General features: G+C 43.4%; 1 protein-coding gene across 8 annotated transcripts in view; it reads right to left on the bottom strand.

The window, feature by feature from the left end:
• Positions 1 to 16,274, bottom strand: part of LOC116946776 (cAMP-regulated phosphoprotein 21-like) — a 77,397-nt gene extending 61,123 nt beyond the window's left edge. For 2 of the 8 annotated variants that reach the window (XM_032961952.2, XM_076070259.1), the window contains exon 1: positions 16,107 to 16,271. The gene's annotated coding sequence lies outside the window, so the exon portion shown is untranslated. Of the gene's footprint in view, positions 1 to 5,190; positions 5,444 to 16,106 lie in introns of those variants that run through there. The other 6 variants (XM_032961992.2, XM_032961984.2, XM_032962006.2 and 3 more) reach the window with 6 other exon arrangements.
• Positions 16,275 to 19,366: the final 3,092 nt, after the last annotated feature.

The raw sequence follows: 19,366 nt of genomic DNA, 5'->3' as shown, positions 1-19,366 counted from the left end.
AGTATAATACACATGAAATAAAAGAATACTGAAAAAAATCCCAATGTAACTTTTTTTTTATTATCCACGAATAATATCCCAACTGTGCAAGCGAGCCAAGGCACTCGGTGAAGGTATTTAATTGGAGAAGTATTTGCGGAAGCAGAGCAGCACATTGCAGGGAATGGTACCAAAAGATAGCACGTCAAAACTGCTCGAAGCTCACATTAATAAACCTTGCTTTACCAATGGAAAAAAAAAGCTATTTTATGCTCCGTTAAAAGTACTTTACCAATTGGAAATCATATTACGACTGTTAACAAGCTTTAGATATCAGAGCTGGTCTAAGCATATTTGTCTATAATGGGTTAGTGACCCAAGAAGATAGTACAAGAAGTTGGTTTTGAGGTCGTATATATAGTTATTCTCTCAGATTAATTACTCTCGGTTCTCTAATGACCCCCACAAAACACAAATACTGTGAGCAGGGCCCTTATGACAAAAAGAGTTGAGGCTCTCCTGGTAATGGACCATTTTAGTTGTTCAATGAGCAAGTGCTTATCTCCCGTTGGTCACCCTGATTGCAGCAGTGGCAATTGCACAATTTCAGGGTGGCGTGATAACTTGTTATTAGTATTGCACTCTTAAAAACACAGACACTGGCTTGTTTTCCAAAAGTTATCACTAATCGCACACAATGATTCCCTCTCCTGTTAATTTCCCTGTAACCATCTCTGTTTTTCTTTTAGGCTTACTCCCTTTATAACAGGCAACCCGATATAGACGGAAGAACATGCTTATTCACTAATGTAACGTGAACATCAGGTATCGATTCAATTTGTTGAATCGTCAGCCAGGGTCAATAGACTGTTTTATGAAGGCCTCCGCAAGCTGCCGCCCCCCCCCCCCCCAAAAAAAAAAACCCATACACATACTTTACAGCAAGCCATCTCGCAATGGGGCCCAGTGGCGAGGGTGGCTGCGCAATAGAGACATTGCCTCTCTCCGCAACATATGGCGCTGCCGCTATCACCATTACAAGTGTCAAACGGCGGCAGAAGCGCCGTGATGCAGCCCACCCCGACTGCGGCTCCCCAGGTGGCTACTGTGGGTGCTTTGTGACCGCACGCAGCATTGATTGCGACGCTTGTGCCAGACCATCTCGAGTCCGGCGGCTCCTTCCCAGCGCTTCCAGGTAAGACCTCGGTATTCATGGCAATGCCATCTTCCTCTAAATGGAGCACCAACTGGCCCCCTGCGCTAAACTGCGGGCGATGACGAATGAGCCTTCGTAGCTGATGCAATTTTCTGCAGGGGGGGGGGATGCCGTTGACACGGGCTGGTGTTCATCAAGGACTGTTAAGTGATTGAAGGAAATGGTTGTACCCGAGAACAAGATGTTTCACTGCAGCATGATGAGCAGCACATTAGAGCATTTACGCATGTATTTTCCAGAGTAGACACACTGGCTCAATGAGTAGGCCATTGTTTAATTACTGTGCCGAATACACAGTGGTATGGTGGTGGTGCATACAGAGGCAACTGGAAACGTACCTGGCTGTGCGTGAAGTTTTAGCATTTTATATCTTAAATGTAAATGGTAGACAAGTACTGTACACAAATATACCAAATTGTGCAAAAAATGTATACTACAAATATTCAAATATCAAGCTAATGCAGACCCACCAGAGGACTACTTTAAGTGCAAAATCAAACAAAACATGAAGGGAATGTTTTGGCAGCACTTCGTGTATAAGCACAAGTTAAAAAAACACCACCATCAGGCATAATCCTTCATCAGCGGAGCAATTGCCGGACAAGTTAACATACAATACTGTGCATTTTTCGAACAATGCAGTGAGTATGAAGTATGTGGTGAATTTATTTTAGTGCATTGCATAATCTTGTTTTTGTGAGACCAGCAATCGGCCACTAATGCCACTTAAAGCTGCTACTTGCTGTAACACATATAAGTGACAACATAACACGCCGACAGCTGCTTGTAAGCGTCCCCATTACCTCTAAGGCAACAAACCGATCACAACACGTTTCCAAAACTAACAGTTCCACAAAGACAAAGTAATGTACAACAATGCGTAAACTGGCCTGGAGGGAACAAGACACCTGCCTTTGCACCCTGGATTATATGAGCGGATATAAACATGTTAAATCAATATGCCAGTTTACACGTTAGTCTAGCCCATTATTGTGAAAACCTAATAAACGCCTATTTATTTTAACAATTTACAATACAATTATTTAGATGCTATGAGCATACACACGTGGCCAGGTTTGCGAGGCAAACCAATGTGACTTGTATGACCTGCGCATGAACCAAATTCCCGGAACTGCAAATTAAACCGGTATGTGGTGAAATAAAAAACGCATTCCTTTTGTGTTTTCCAACTATGATAGTGATTTTTTGCAGTGTTTTAGTTGTCTTTATTCATTGAAATTAACGCAATAGGTAATCATTATTCTTGGGTCTTTCGGTAAAGTCACGTAGATCGGTTAAAAATTTAATTTTCTTTGAACCTATCTATGTGACTTTACTGAAAGACCCAAGAATATGAATTCCTGCAGTCACGAAAGCTTTAAGTCAAGATTTAGGTAATCATTTTCAAGATAATTAAATTCAACAGCAAAGGAGATTTTTTTTTAGTGAGGAACTGTGTGAGCATTTGGAAACCTTATCTCTTATTCAAACACGGGAGAAATATTATCCAGATAGTGCTAGCCCTGCCTAAGCTAATATTACAGCGCTGTTTATGTATTACCGTTGACTGTTCTTAAGCAAAATGTGAACGCTACTGCATGGCAGAGTATGAATACCATGTATAATATGCATAATTTCACTGTATCCTGGTGCACCACCATTGCACTGCTTAGAAACGAGAAACGAACAAATAATGGTGTTTTTAGCCTACCATGTGTGAGCATGTTAAAGCAGTGTTGGTTATTCATTGTATTTTCATGTTATTGAAGGATAACATGCCTTGGGTGATGGGGTTGTGGGGAAGGGGTGGGAAAGTGTTCAGTGCACTGCACTCCGAACTTTGAATTTAATTCCCCACCACGGCAACCATCAGTGGTGTGTGATATCTGAACCAGTTCAGGTGTGCCCCCTCCCAAGCTTCACCAACTCGTACTGACCAGCATGATGACGTTAGGGGGCAACGCGGTAGCGAGATATTAACTCCCTCGCCTGGTAAACAGGAGGTCCTGGGTTCGATCCAGACCATGACGCCTGTTTATTTGGAGTTAGCGTGTCTCTTTCCGTGGTCGTGCGGATTTTTCTCCCAGATCCTCTGTTGTTCCCTCCACATTTACAAACATGTGCTTTGAGTATTTGGCTGCAACAGATTTCCACTTGATAAGCAACTTCATTGAGCTATCGTTTGTGGCCAGGTCGCTTGAGAAAAAAAGCTATATAGCTCAGTGGGCCTTACCTGGTAAAAATACAAATAGTTAAATGGTCAAACAACCCCCATAATCGGCATGGCGTGGGGAGGCCGTCATTCAAAAGTGGAAGAACAAAAGGATGTATGTTATTATTAACGTCTCTTACATTGGATGTATGAGAGTATACTAAACAGGAAATGATATTACATGTGGCCTAACTTGGTAATAACACTCACGCATAACTAAAAACTATACATAATCATCTAAGATTTTGGGCAATGGCTCTTCTCCAAAGTAGAGCCATAGAGTTATGGCTCAAGACTGCTTTACAAATTACATTCACATGCTACACCGGTTTACTCTCCGACTGCTCTAAAGCATGGCTTTTGCCTGAAATACAAGCTTATAATTTCATAATTACTTTGTAGCCTGTTTACGCACTGCTGCCAAACTTGGAACCAGGTATCCAATCATGCATAATCTTGCACCACATGCCCTCTTTTATACACATGCTGATCATAGCATTGGCAAAACTACACATACCTTCATGGGACCTCCTTTGCCAGTACCAAAATGATAGTAGGGTTTTCCCCTTTTTTCTGGCAACAAAACAGGTGTTAAGATGTTAAAACATTAAACTGAAACCTTTTTTACAAGGAATCATGGCTGCATTCAAGAAAGCTGTCTCTGGTGTGGACCAATCAGTTTCAAGGACAATGCATATATTATCAGAGTATGTTTTTGTTTGCATTCTGACCACAAGCATTGTGGTTAATGCAGACATGATTCCTTGTAAAAAGGTTTCAGTTTGGTGTTTTAACACCTTAACACCTGTTATGTTTCCAGAAAAAAAGGGGAAAAACCTATTATCATACACATACCTTGCTTCCCAACTGTGCAAGCCATTAAAAAAAACGAATAGTTGAATAAAAGAAAGAGAATTGCTTAAGAGCAGCAGGGGGGAGCAGGCACACAAGAACACAGCAGGCAGCCGCTACCTCACATTCAGTCACAAGCAAGTAAAGTCGTAAAAATACATTCTCATAAAAATCACACACTAGCTTCCTGTGAAGTAAGTTTGAGGGACCAAGGCCCGAGGCTGTTACAAAGTAGAGAAAAAAAGACGATGGACATAACAGCAAAGAAGGATAAGGTTTGGAGACAATGAAAGGTGTCAATGGACAAGAGCAATGTTCTGGATCTGGGAGAGTGGGGGGGCTCTCAGACTGGCCAACCGGAAATGCACCCATCCATCCAAGAAGCATTGCTATGTCACAAATAAAACATGCAGCTCTTGTCATATGTGCAGTACCAAGATGTCAAAAATATAACAACATGCTCCTCAAACAAGTTCCTTCTGCATAACACTCCCTAAAAATATATATGGATCTCAGATCGATTTCTCAAGCTTCACATGCCTCTGAAACTAAAATTATGATACAGAACATTGTGTACAAAAGAAAAATACGTCAATAGTTTTAAATCCGCAACATCCTGAAATGTGACAGCTCTGAAAAAACAATGTTATTTTATTCTTTAAGAAATTCGAAGTCTCGGTTGCAAAATCACAGTAAAATATGCAAAAACAGCGGTGTGTTATATAACAGTGGTGAGTCACTCACGCCTTGAAACGCAACGATGCACTAGACATCCCGGAAGACCATATGAAAACCTTTAAAATTCTAAATCAAAACAAACCTTTTAAAATACTAAATTCCGAATAATCCACGAAAACACGAAGCACAACTTTGCACGATACGGCCACCAAATTATAATTATGCTGTGGCTGTCCAGGTCAGTGCTACGTACCATTTGGGTGCCCGCACGCTGCTGCTTCCCTCATCTCGGCGCGTGCGTGTGCGTGCCACTTGCGTGCGTGTGCGTGCCACTTGCGTGCGTGTGCGTGCCACTTGCGTGCGTGTGCGTGCCACTTGCGTGCGTGTGCGTGTGCGTGCGTGTGCCACTTGCGTGCGCGTGCGTGCGGTGCTGCCCGTGGCGGTGGGGAGTGACGCGATGCACGCTTGTGAATGAGGCCAGGGGGGCCTATCCATTTAATGCGTACGCATGGAGGGGGGAAGGAGTTAATCCAAATGCGTACGCTTGCATATGGAGGGGTCTACTGACAATGTACGTACGCATAGGAAACGGAGGGGCGGGCGGGGTGGGGGGTGAAGCCTCGATAATAATTTGTGTATATTGGCCTTCAAATTAGTAAGAAAGTCCGGCGGTGGACTGACTATATGTTTGCTTAAACACGTTAATATTATTAATCCTTGATCGTTTCTGCGTGGATTAAGTATCGGCCGTTCTATAGGATTCAGGGGGGAAGGGTCAAGTTGTGACATAGTTTTGCGTACCCCTCTCAATGCCGCCGAGCGCTCTCTCCCTGCCCCCTAAATGCCACCGACGTTCCCATGAATGGAGAGTGCAGGGGCCCTTGCAACATCAATCGTAGGCCTCCGAATCAAAAGTCTGCATGTACAAGCCTTCACCCAGCCCACCCTTCCCAGGAGACTGTGTGACAGATGTTAAAATATATCATTATATTCTTGAGAACATTTCTCCATTAAGTAATTTTGCGGAAATGAAAACTGCAAGGTTAGTTTTGAATTGATCGTTTTCCTAACAGTTTTTATTGTACCGTATACGAGTTTGTTCTTGTGACTCGGTAACCATTAAAAACATTTTAATCGATAATTATCATTAGCCATACCTATATCACATCTATTTTTTTATATAATTAACCACATTCCCGTAACTCAATGGCATTGAACCATGATTACATGTGAGCACACAATATATTCGAAGCAAAACACAAGGCTGACATGTACAGTTTGAGATATATATTTTTTTCATTCAGTGATAACGCTCAATATATTGTTGCTATTTTAAAAACACACATGTATTGCAGAATCACTGAGATGGCATCAGCTTTGGGAAGCCTTCGTCTCGCAGGTGATTGACTGCGGCTGATGATGACAAGAATTCTGAGTAAAAGTATTGTATTCGTGTGTAATGTGTACTGTATCTACGTTCACACATGACTGATACCATCTTCTAAACGTGCATGTTTAGGTTAGGATGTGAACCTGAAATAAAAATTTAATTTAAAGAGTACCTCGTAATCGAGGCATTAATTACTTTGCCAATACAATGTAGGAATGACACATGCCGTGCGGTACACTGACATCGCATTGTCTATGACAAGTGTTTAAGTCTCCACGAGCAGCGCATAAAAACACACCATCGTTTCAGATATTTTCAGGATGTCATAGAAACATCGTTGTTAAGCCGAAGTTGACAGAGCCGCGCCACGCTGTGTATCCCACCCACGCAACGAGGCACAGATTTGCAGGCCATGTCACTTTTGCACTGGGCCAGCTGAAAGCCAATTGTCGGCTGCCATCTCCGCGGAGTAGGGTCGCTTCCACCCCAACATCACGCCCACCCAACCACCGCGCTGTGGACAAAATCCGTTCCAGATGCGACGTAACGCCACCCAGGGAAGGCTGCGGCCAAATTGCGGCTGTTTTAAAATCACGTGTTATCAATCGCTAGCAATATCAGCCAAATGCAGGAGGCAATGTAATTATGCAGTGTTTATCTGACGTTTGGGTCGCATTTAATATAACCGACATACACGAGCAGTATCTATCAACACGGTGCTTTACAGCTGTCCCACTGCTGTAATAGTGAATGTGCATACTCAGTGGTGACATGGAAAGAAATCTAACTTTAATGTAAGTCATCAATTCCCCCCTTTTCATATATAGATACTAGCTTAACTACCCGGCTTCGCCCGGGACTTGGATTATTTTCTTGGATTAATACACGGAGGGTTGGGGGGGATGCGTGACGTCAGCAGGCACACTGCGTGACGCTGCCGCATGCGGGTGACATCACAGATGTGACGTCACCGCTCACTTGCCGTGCAAAATATATCCATTATTGCGCCCCCCCCAAATACAAAAGTCTATTTGTACAGTCTGGAAGCTACCCACATGCCAAATTTCAAGTTTGTTGCATGTCGGGAAGTATGTTAAACATTTCCAACAGACACACATTCACGAATTTCCCTTTTATATATATAGAGATGTATACTTCACTAAATGAGTATCACACTTACAGGGCAAATGCTGGTAAGATTAATATGATCTATTCAAACATATCTGCGTTGTCCACAGAACTATATGAAATTGCTTTCAGACAAAACACATTGTTCTGAACCATCCATTTGTGTAACACATTCACAGTCCCAAATAAGCCCTTGAGAAGCATTTCTTAACAGCACCATAAACATCACTTAAGTACATCTCCCACAGATGTACTTAAGCATTAAGTTCACAATGAACAAGCTACAACAGCACAGGTGATGAGGTGCTGTTTGCACCCTGGGCCTGTGTGTGTGGGCGTGTGTGCAGCCCACCTAAACCTACCTAGGTCTATGACCAAGCTTCAGGAATTGTGCAGATTACAAAATCGGAATGTTCTCAAAAAAGTCTCCAGCCCTGTGCTGAAGAATGAACGTTGTGGAGGGAGCACCTTGCACGAGGCTAACGGCAACACCTTTGTATCCTGCCAAGCTGAAGGCAATTGTTTCCATTTTGTTTAGATTGCCATGCACACTACAGCGCCTGGCATCATTTGACATTGGCATCGAAGTCAAAGTCACAAATAATTGTCACTTATACAAGTTTTGCTTGCTCTGCACACACAGTACCTGCTAACAATAATAACCGTATGCCAGGGAACAAATACTTAACAGGATCAAACAATATAATTTTCTGACATTGAAATAGAGTACATCATCCTCCTCCTGGCACTCCTTTTCAAGGGACAAATGAAGATGTCAATCTCCTTATTTATGACAGCCTACGTACTTGGAATCTATTGTTTAAATTGAAAGTACATGCACAGGAAAGACCCAGCTCGGGTCAAAACCACGTTTAGATTACAACTTTCTGAAAAAGACGGCACATGCACGGGTGCATTCCCTATGGGCATTCACACCACAAGTAGGATATAAATAATGCCTGTTTGCACATGTGTAGTCACACATCGGAGTGCATATTCACATACAGCAATGCTCTTTTGGATGAAATGCAGGCAACACATGTAAAGGGAGAAACGGTGCATCAAGAATTAGTCCCTTTAATAAACCATTACCTTTTCAAAAACAGATCAGATTCGGAAATAAATCATTACAAAACGGAAAGCTGACTGCTATTTCCGAGAGCAGTTTCGTGCATATTTAATTTTGCCTCCAATAGTTAAGGTAAATAACATGTAAACGAAAATGTTAAAGCATGTAAAATACATTTGCATATTCACAGGGTAGTAATTCGTTTTGCAGTTATCTCTCATGGCGTATGAGGAGGATTAGAACGGCAAAACGAAATGTGTTTTGATTAATTCTCTTGGCTCACTCGTTAGGGCAAATAGCTCGCTTGTACAACAGCCTCCTCCACTGCAATGCTTTTTTCTTAGACAACAGCTGTTGAAATCAGTTTCTCTCACAATAGGACTGTGCTGTTTCAGCATGTAATGTTCACAGCTGAAACAGCCAAACAAATGTAAACACTACAGTATGCAATACCGCCAGAAAAAAATATGAATGTTCATTCATTTCAATCTCAAAAAGAGGCCATGAGTCTGCCTGATCCTATGAGAGATCTTAGGATCTCATAAAGACCACGAAAAGTCACTGCTTAGAGTAATAGTACCTAATCACATTACACATTCATCCTTTCTGGCCACATGGGTTAATTAAAGTGGGAACGTAATTACATAATACCACATGAGTGGAAAGCATGTCCTGCTGCAGTATTTTATTTTGACTTTTAACATAGTGTGTGAATTATACAATAGTGCTTAATAATAGAGAGCATTGGAATATAATGCACATATACAATGATAGAATAAACCATTAATTCCAAATATACATTTCTAATTCCAGAGCCACAGTTAATATCAGTGGGGTACAATATCTAAACCAGTCCAAGACACCTCTGTCTTCACCAATCTGCATTGCTCAACATGAAGAGTTAATGGTCAAAATCCAAGCACTTATACACTTAACAGAATACACTATTCAAAATGTGCACCTGTTTATATACAGCACTAGCTTTACTACCCGGCTTCGCCCGAGACTTGGATTGTTCTTCTTTGGTTCTTTCGGTAAAGTCACGTAGAATGAGAATAAAATAATAAATTGATAAAATAAAATAACACAATAATATTCTCACGACGTTTCGGCCACAACACAAGCGGCCTTCATCAGGTGAAGGGGGCGAGACTGTCTGGTAGGACAGCGCTGGAGTGAGAGAGCCACGTTCAGATCACGGCTTTTAAGCTGTGTGAGAGGAACAAAGAGCCCTCAAATTTCCGTACCACGGATAGCTATGGGCCCCGTTCAGACGGACGAGTTCGTCCATGGTCGGAACAGAGGAGGGGGAGAGAGACAGCTGCGAGGCCCTAGTATGCTCTTAGAGTCGCGGCATCTCTTCAGAAAGGTGAGAGACTCGATTAGTTGAGCCTTCTTATCCCGAAGTCTGTTGAATGATCTTAAGGATGTGTGGAATCCCTCCCCGTAGAGGCGGTTAAATTTCGATTTAAAGCTTTCGTGACTGCAATGATTCATCTTCTTTGGTTCTTTCGGTAAAGTCACGTAGAATGAGAATAAAATAATAAATTGATAAAATAAAATAACACAATAATATTCTCACGACGTTTCGGCCACAACACAAGCGGCCTTCATCAGGTGAAGGGGGCGAGACTGTCTGGTAGGACAGCGCTGGAGTGAGTTGTTGTCTGGGATTAATACACGGCCTACGCAAAGGGTGGGGGTGGGGGGATGCGTGACGTCAGCAGGCACACTGCGTGACGCTACCACATGCGGGTGGCATCACAGATGTGACGTCACCGCTCACTTGCCGTGCAAATTATATCCATTATTGCAACCCCCCCCCCCCCCCAAAATACAAAAGTCTATTTTTAGACTTTTTTGCATTATGTACAGTCTGGAAGCTACCCACATGCCAAATTTCAAGTTTGTTGCATGTCGGGAAGTATGCTAAACATTTCGAACAGACACACATTCACAAATTTCCCTTATATATAGATGACAACATTTCAAGAGCTATGTACAATGAAAACGTCATTCAAATAGACATGCAGCAAGCACAGAACTGAGTGTTTTTGTGTGCAATTGTATTTGTAACAGGGAACAATTAGCATCAGCCCAAGTTTCTCGTTTGATTATCCACGTCAACTACTGCCGATAGATTGTCGATTTCAAGGAATACTACCAATCATTCAATTAACACCAAGTGACGCTAACGACATAAGGCCCTTTAAAAATAAAACCCAAGGCTGACTCAAACCGATCCACCGTCTTAACATGATGAATTTAAAGGTGCAATTCTTCCCAAGCTTTGTGGCACTTATGCTCAAAGCAAGACATAATTGATCTACTCTGCCTCACCTTCAAATTTGCAAGAAGACTACAGCCCACCACTGCCTTGTCTACACCAGCTACTTCCTACCACACCCCAGCTACCTCCTACCACCCCCACAACTACCTCCTACCACCCCGAGAAATGGGTTGGCACACCGCCGCAGCAACTGCCTAAATCCTTCAAAGGCAGCGGGTTGCTTCCCAAGCACATACACAAGGTGACACCATACTGATGCTCACACCAAACACCACGTGAATTATTTTGGAAATGCACGTACTCATTTATAAAAAAAAATGTTTGACATAGTTGCAAAACGCGTTTAGAATTTAATTCAACGCTTCTCACCTTTGTCAATGCACGTGAAAATAAACATCCTTCGAATGTCTATTTACTTTGAAAATGTCATCCATTCCACTTTTCACTACACGTGAAAAATATTGGATGTCATAACAATCCCATATTAAACATTTTAAACAAATTTCAATCGGAATAGAAAACATAATTATTGCTCCCTACCACTTGGCGTGATGTCAGTTACAACCAAACAAAAGCCTCAGATGTGTGTGAAACACACACGGGATCGTCTAAAGCGTACGAGGCAGACACAATGTGCACTATGAAGGCTGGCCACCACACGCAGCAAGGGTTAAAAGAAATGGTCCCTGGGGTGGGCTGCCTGTTCGCGCGGCAAGAACAGACCTAAAAATAAATGTGGGCGTGCTGCAGACATCGGGCACCCGTGCTATACTACACCATTCCAACGTAGCATGTGCAAGGTTGCTGCAAAGCAGCGGGTGTCTTCGTGAAGCCCTTTCACCCCAAACAGACTCCAATCCCAAAATCGTAGACAATATGCTCCCAGAGGATTCTTACATCAATAGAGTGCCCAATGGCACGGCTGGAACATGCACGAACATTCTGATTTTTTTTAATTATCTGCAGGACAGTTCTGATGTTAGCCACCACTTGAAATTTTAAAAAGTTGCAAAAATGCTGTCAAATGCTCACATTGTAAAACGATTATATGTACAATTTAAGAAACCATATTTGTGCCGGTTTAAATAGCATTGCTCATAGTGCCTCCACAATTTATTGGAAACATTGCTTTGAGCATTGGACTGGAATGCTTGCATGTCAAACGATATGCCCTAAAACAAAAAAAGGCAATTAAGTCAAGTGCAAAAACATCAGTGTGCAATATACCTTGGCACAGAACACGTGTCACCTTGTGTATGATTCATGAGCATGCCTAATGCAGAAAAAAACTTCAAACACCGACACACCAAGATAGCATCACTGCAAAGTGGCCAGGTGGCTCAGAGGTCAGAGCGTTGCGCTGGCACTGCTGAGACCCTGAGTTTTAATCTGGGCAGACGTCTGTGATTACACTAGGTTCTCAAGTTCAGTGAGTTGATAATCTCATATTTTGCATAAAAAAACAATCACATTAACTATGGGTATGTGGTCAATTTGGTTGCATTGTGGCTCTGGGAATTTAAAAATATCAGTATGATTTCAATATGACGAACATTACTCTAAGTGGCAGAGTGGGTGGGAAAGTGCTGCCCTCTACTGCGTAGAACAGAGGTCACTTAAAGGGATCTCCAAGGTACCACTGTGATAAGTGCTGCCATGAGCTGTTCTCTAACAAAGGGTTGTACTCCTTGACGAGAGATCTGAATGGATTATTTGTTTCACAACATGATGCATATATCGCAAATGGAATAAAATTGGAAATATTTTTTAAAGGCATAATTGCACTAAACGTTTTCATCTGGTTGCATTGATGGGTTGTCAGATGTATAGTGATGTCACTATAGTACCATCATTATTTGAGCTGTAAAATTGTAGTATTTTCCCCCATAAACAAAATCTAAAACGCATGCTTAACATCCAGGAAAGCACAGCCTATAAATGTATCTGCAAGAGCTATTTGGTTTTTGGATTACATCTTCCTTTAAATCCTAAATCATTAAATTTTCACAACAAATAGTTCGTTAGTGTGGGCGCAGTTCAGTCTGCTGTGCAGCTAAGGCCCTGGTGCCTTTGTAACAGTGTCTCGTTGGGGATGGCAGAATAATAAATCAATCAGTAAAACATTTACAATTCCCATTCAGCCAATGCATTAGTAAATGTCCATCAGCATTTTTTTTACTTACAGACCACAAGACAGCCCATGGAGAATTGACACTATAATACGGACACAATGCGAGATATAGGCAGAGTACAATCATATTTAAAACAAAGTAACATTCATAATATGCGCACGTTATTAGTGTGAACACCCTTTTTGTTGGAACTTTGGTCACTCTAAATGTAGCATGTCTATTATTAACCAGGATACACTTTCTGAAGGCGACCATTCGTCTAAGTTGACATCTTATTTTACGCTCAGTCACGTAATATCTCGTTTTGATTTTCATTTGAGCTGTTATTTGTAATAATGTGGGTTGTTTCGACATTTAAACAGTTCCATACTGTGGTCAATTCTGTCAATAATCCTTCATGAATCGTCATTACAACACAGGACTGCTAAAATGCCTCCACTTTTTTGTAATCAAAGTCTTGCCTTGCTTTGCACACCAGATGTAAACAAGCTGCACACATTCGAATGTGAAGCCATGTCACCTGTTTGCACTTGCCATGTCTTATAGATAATGAAGATTTCCTTGATCTCATACCACTTGAGAGGATACAAATAATTATCACTATGTAGTATATATAAATTAGAATTATCAAACGCATTGGCAATTATTTTCGTTTTATAACAATCGGAAGCATTTGTTTTTCGTGTAACAGTTGAACCCCCCCCCCCCCCATAATATTTAATGTTTAGATTAGAGAATGCAGCAAATACACATGCTTGTGTAATCGGTACTCATCACGGGCAACAGGCTGGAGAGGGAGGCTGGAAAAGCAGTGTGGCTAATTGGGTGGCATGCAGGGTGACAAGGCCAGGCAGCAGACATGGTTGCAATTCAGGTGGCTTGACTGCATAGTTAATGTGCTGCAACCCGTGGTCTCCTCTGTATGCGGGTTTATATCCATTCGTGTGTTGTGTTCTAAATCATCATCAGCGCGCAATAGAAGCCACCCTTGTGTTTCAGCAGCTAAGCGAACATGCCGTACAGTGCGTGGATAATAAAATAGATGACACACACCAACTATGTGCGCAGCCACACACAGGGCATATGCACAACAATATACCAACACAAATCCACAAGGGCACACACGGCAAACATGTGTAAGCTCGTACAATACAAACGCACCGACACAAATACGTGGAAAATACAAACGGGCGTCACACAAATACTAAGATTCAATAGTTTACACGAAAATACGAGGTCATTCAACACATGCAATAATTTTGAAAAAAAAAATACCGTACGAAATTACGCTATATATCGGTAAGCAAGTACACACATGGCCAGTGAACACACGCAAAGCATTTACAACACGTAAATGCAATATAATAGAAGTTAATTACCTTCAGTTGCAGATTTTTTTTTGGACAAGTGCTGTTAGCAAGCACCATATTAAGGCCCGCATACCACGCACATCTTGGTGTGACCAGGACTAGGAACATAGATGATACAAATCCACACAAACGCGTGTACACTTACATCCATAAATTCACGGGCACGAAACCACACATCGACACACACACACGGACAAACGAACCCACTCAAAAACAAACCAATATGCAACCCACACACAAATCCGTCCACGCAATCAAATATAAGGATTCCCCGTATAGTCTAAACTGAATGTTAGGGCAAGCGTTGTTAGCGAGCACCTATTAAGACGGGCCTGGCGTGGCCAGCACCACGCCCGGGCCGCCTTTGTCTCCCTCGTGGAGATGTTTACACACCGCACCAGATACTCATTTGAGGCAGAGTCGACCTACGGTTCGGATAATTCGCCACCTCTCCCTACTATCTGCATTCGGGCCTTAATAGGTTCTTGCACACACACGTTAATAACCCACACGCACACGAACCCACCAATATACAACCCATACCCTCCCAACACACAATCTTGCCCCCACTCCTTCCTCAACGACCCCCCACACTGAACCACCCCCCACCAATATTGAATTCGCCATCCTCGACACACATATAACCTGCTGGGGAAGGTGCTGTTAACGAGCACCTATGAACAAGGGGGTGGGTGGCCAACAACCACGTCGACCTAGGGGAGACCCAGAACCCGTTTAGATAATCGTCACTGGGTGTTGGTGGCCGTGAGCGGGAATCGAACTCGGGTGGCCGGGTTCGTAGCGCTAACCGCTGCGCCACCGCTCCACATCACTGACACCCCCCCCCCCAATCAACACTGAACACGCAAACCCCCCCCCCCATATCTACAGACACATTGAACCCATACCAACCCCCTCCATACAAAAACACTGAATCCGCGCCCCCCTCCGCCTCAAAACACACACCGAACCAATGCGAATACCACGGTGACGTCATCACGGCGCCTGTGCCAGGCCAGGTGCACTTGGAGGTCACACGTGAAGTGTCGAAGGCTCGCTGGCAGCAGGACTACGGTGGAAACACCAAAATAAGCCCGTGATAGAGACGCACTGAACGCGTACACACACAATCGCCCGCCCCACCCCCCATTCACTGAACCTTCTCTCCCCACAGAAATTGAACACTGAATCTGCCCCCCCCCCGGCAACAAACACCCTTCAACACTCAACACGCACAACACTTAAGCACCCCCCCCCCAATACACATCATATAGTGACACCCACCCCAAGATCAATCACTGAATCTAGCCTCCCCCCCCCTCCCCCCAAAAATCCTCCGTATAGCCTTTAACATATCGTTGTAGCAAGCGCTGTTAGCGAGCACCTACGAAGGCTGAAACCGGCAGACGAGAGGGGAGGGGGGGTGCGTGGCAAACGCCACGCCCGGCCGTCTTTGTCTCCCCAGTGCTGATGTTTACACCACGAACCAGGGTACTCATTTGAGAATGATTCGACCTTGGCGACTCCCAGAACCGGTTCAGGTGTTATAACCCACACACACACACAAAGCGCGCACACACACACACAAGGCCACCCGTCCCTCCCCCCCACCCCCCACACACACACCGCCTCGACCCCGGGGGCCGCAGGACGCGAGAGTCGAGGTTAGCGCTGGGGCTGCGGACCGCGCGGGGCCGCGCCGCGCCTCGCCTCTGCCCTGCTCCGACGCTGCCCGAGCGCGGCGCGGAAAAAAAGGGGGCCCCAACGTCCCCCGGACAGCTCGCACTCACCATCATCATCATTAGCAGCAGCAGCATCTGCGCTATCAGCAATCAGCACGGCGGCGGCGGAGGTGGCAGCTTCTCCCGCTCGGCTCTCAGCAGCAGCAGTGAGGCCCGTGACGTCACCGCAACATGCGGGGCTCTGGAGATGTTTAGACGACGTCACAAACGCCGTGACGCCACCGCGCACTGCTCACGGCGGGGTGACGTCATGCGCAAAGTTGTTATTTTTTTTTGCATTGGTTTAAACGCGTCGGCTTTCGCGACCAATGTCATCGATAATACAGGTTTTGGATATTCTGCCAGCAGAATATAAATTTTATGGATGTTCTGCTCGGGCGCGGTCGAAATGGTAAAAATAACAGAAAACGCACACCATCACCCCGCACAGAAATCCTCTCTCATCAAGATGCTCGTACATCGGGCTAAGTGTCAGATGGTGATAGTCTGAGAAGTGAAATTAGGGGCCGTCCATAAATGACGTCACGCACCTAGGGGGGAGGGGGGTCAGACATTTGTGACGATGTGTGACGAGGGGGGGGGAGGTTTGAGAAATGTGACGTCACATCAAAATGCGCAACTTTAAATAAATATAGAATTGTTACAACACTAATTTTGATTAATTTTCATCATTAACTATTTGATTATTTAAATTACTAAGGTCACCTTTTATTTATTCCATGAAAGAGCATTTTGCTTCTCGATGGTAGAATGGAGAAGCATACATTTTGTAAAAAAATGTAATGATTGTTATTAAACATTTGATTCTAATGATTCTACCAGGGCTTTTCATTCTGTGAAATGAATGTGATTGTTATAAGTGTACTCTCCATTTTGCTTCGTTCTACTACAAAGTTTCAAGTATTTTTTTAGTTGTAATTACTTTTAATATTTTATAATTACAAGATAATTTCAATATTATATTCTGAACATCTGCAGTTTTAGTTAGACGTTGAATATTTAAAAGTGATTTTTATGCTAAATTTCAGCTTTCCAACGCCTTTTTAATACGTGTTTTCTCCTACAACATCAAAGTGCAGCGCCACATTAAATACGCACTACAATGACAATAGTTTAAAGCGATTTGAAGCATGTTTTATTTTCAAAATGGAAATATGGTTTGGGGGGGGCAGAGCTTTGTGACGTCATATTTGAGGGGGGTCTGACTTTTTGTGACGCCGTGTGACGAGGGGGGAGGGGGGTCAAAAATCGGCCAAAATCACGTGACGTCATTTATGAACGGCCCCTTAATCGTGTTAAAGAAGCGCTGCAATTGAACTGTTACAATGATATACAAATCAATAGGGCATTGAATGCCAAAAATAAATCAAATAACAGAATGGTTAAAACTGACCAAGTAATTAAAACTATTAAAATAACGTACATTTGCCGGAGTAACTGATAAACTAGCCAGATGTTTGGAAAAACAAAACATCCGAGTCTAACTTGGCACGGTACATAAAATACAGAAATTAATATCTAGTACAAAAGATGTATTACCGAAGCTATCAACAGAAGGTGTGTACCGGATTAATTGCACGTGTAGCAAATGCTATGTTGGGCAAACAGGACGAATGATCAGCACGAGAACAAAAGAACACCAAAGGAACATTAAATACTCACAACTGTCGGCAGTGGCAGAACACGCGTGCCAACAAAGACACTCAATTCATTTTGATCATGTTTAAGTTGTGTGCAAAACTAGTGACTACTGGCCAAGACTAATTAGATAATCTATCGAAATTGAGAGAAATAAAAATACGTTTAACCGTTCGGATACGTATAGACTTAGTTCATTGTTTACATTGTTTAAATGCATGCCTATACAGGTCACCATACTTCAATAGGGATTACCCTTGAACAATAACAGTGCACACATTCAACAGGAGGTACAAGAACAACGGGCTTAAATAATGTGCATGCATAATGTGCTTGTATTACCATACAAATAACTCAACCGGCAATGCATACCCATAGTCATTTATATGCATTCATTAATCCCCCACCACCACTTCGCGCAAGAAGAGCACACAAGTGACGTCATCACATCTACCCTTCTATTTAAGGAACGAAAGAGGAGGATTTCTCCACAAATCTGGCTGTCGCCTGATGAAGTTAGTTGTAATTACTGGCGAAACATCGTACTTAGATGTAAATGGTATGGCTTTGCTCTCCAACACACCAGTGTGCTGTACAGTACTAGTAACTCATTTCTTTGTTCTGGTTACGTGACAAACCTTACTAATTGGCTGTGTCAAGTGGTGGCGGGTTTAACGACACATTTATATATTTGTAATGACATGGTGACAACTCCTGCCCGGGAAAGGGAATCACGGCTACGGGCACGGTTAAAGTAACAACCAATCAGAGAAGGAGAGGTATCTGGGGCAAAGGTAACGGGTGGGGTTAGCCGAGATACTCCGGGAACCTGCTCGAAGGTTCCACGAGAGGGCGTGGCCAGAAGCGGGGCCTAGCCACGCCTGGGGGGATATAAGGGGGAGCAGACCTGGGGCTCAGGGTTCGTGTGTGGAGTCTTGGGTCCTAGCTGCGTCACTGCTCGCCGACATCTCTCTCTCTGTCGTCCGGCCACGTGGAAGATTTCCTGCGGGGTTTTCATCGCCATCACCGTCACGCCGCCAGCCAGCGGCGTAGCCGAGTGAGGGCGGTGGGACCACGCCGAGTGATCGGTTGTGTGTAGCCAGTAGATACGTTAATATCTAAGTGTTGTACTCAGAGTGAGAATAAGAAGTGTTGGCCTGTGTTGTGCCCAGTGTGAGAAATAAAAGTACCCTCTACTTGACGTGTCGCGGAAGTCGCTCATTACATATTTATGCGATCTAACCCAAAAAACCTGTATTATGAATAGTTTTGCCTTGTTTGGGTGGTAACATGATGCCGGCCAGCTAAATTATTTTATCTCTTATCTTACACTCATTCACCTAGGAAAGACTCGTCAAGTCTAGACTCCTTTTCGGTAAAGGGCCTGCCAAATCTTCCAAATTTGCCAATGTCACTGGTTACGCCACCATAACTTGTTTACGATTACTGTACATCATGTTTACACCTAGCTCACTGGATGTAAATTGTACAGGCCATTTGCCAATTCACTGCTGGATGATTGGGGAGTGTTTTTTTAACCAGTTCACCACGCTGGTCAGTATGGTCGGTGAAAGCCACGAACATACACATTGGAGCAAAGTAGAGTATGGATTTTGCTGCGCCGCCCCAATTCGTAGCGCACTGGAGAGACGGTGCGATGAAATCAGCTG

Source organism: Petromyzon marinus, chromosome 2 (assembly GCF_048934315.1).
Source record: "Petromyzon marinus isolate PM22_M1 ecotype Great Lakes invasive population chromosome 2, UKy_Petmar_22M1.pri1.0, whole genome shotgun sequence".
Classification (NCBI taxonomy): Eukaryota; Metazoa; Chordata; class Hyperoartia; order Petromyzontiformes; family Petromyzontidae; genus Petromyzon; species Petromyzon marinus.
Note: the sequence above shows the minus strand (reverse complement) of the source record. Positions and strands in the feature narration are given on the sequence as shown.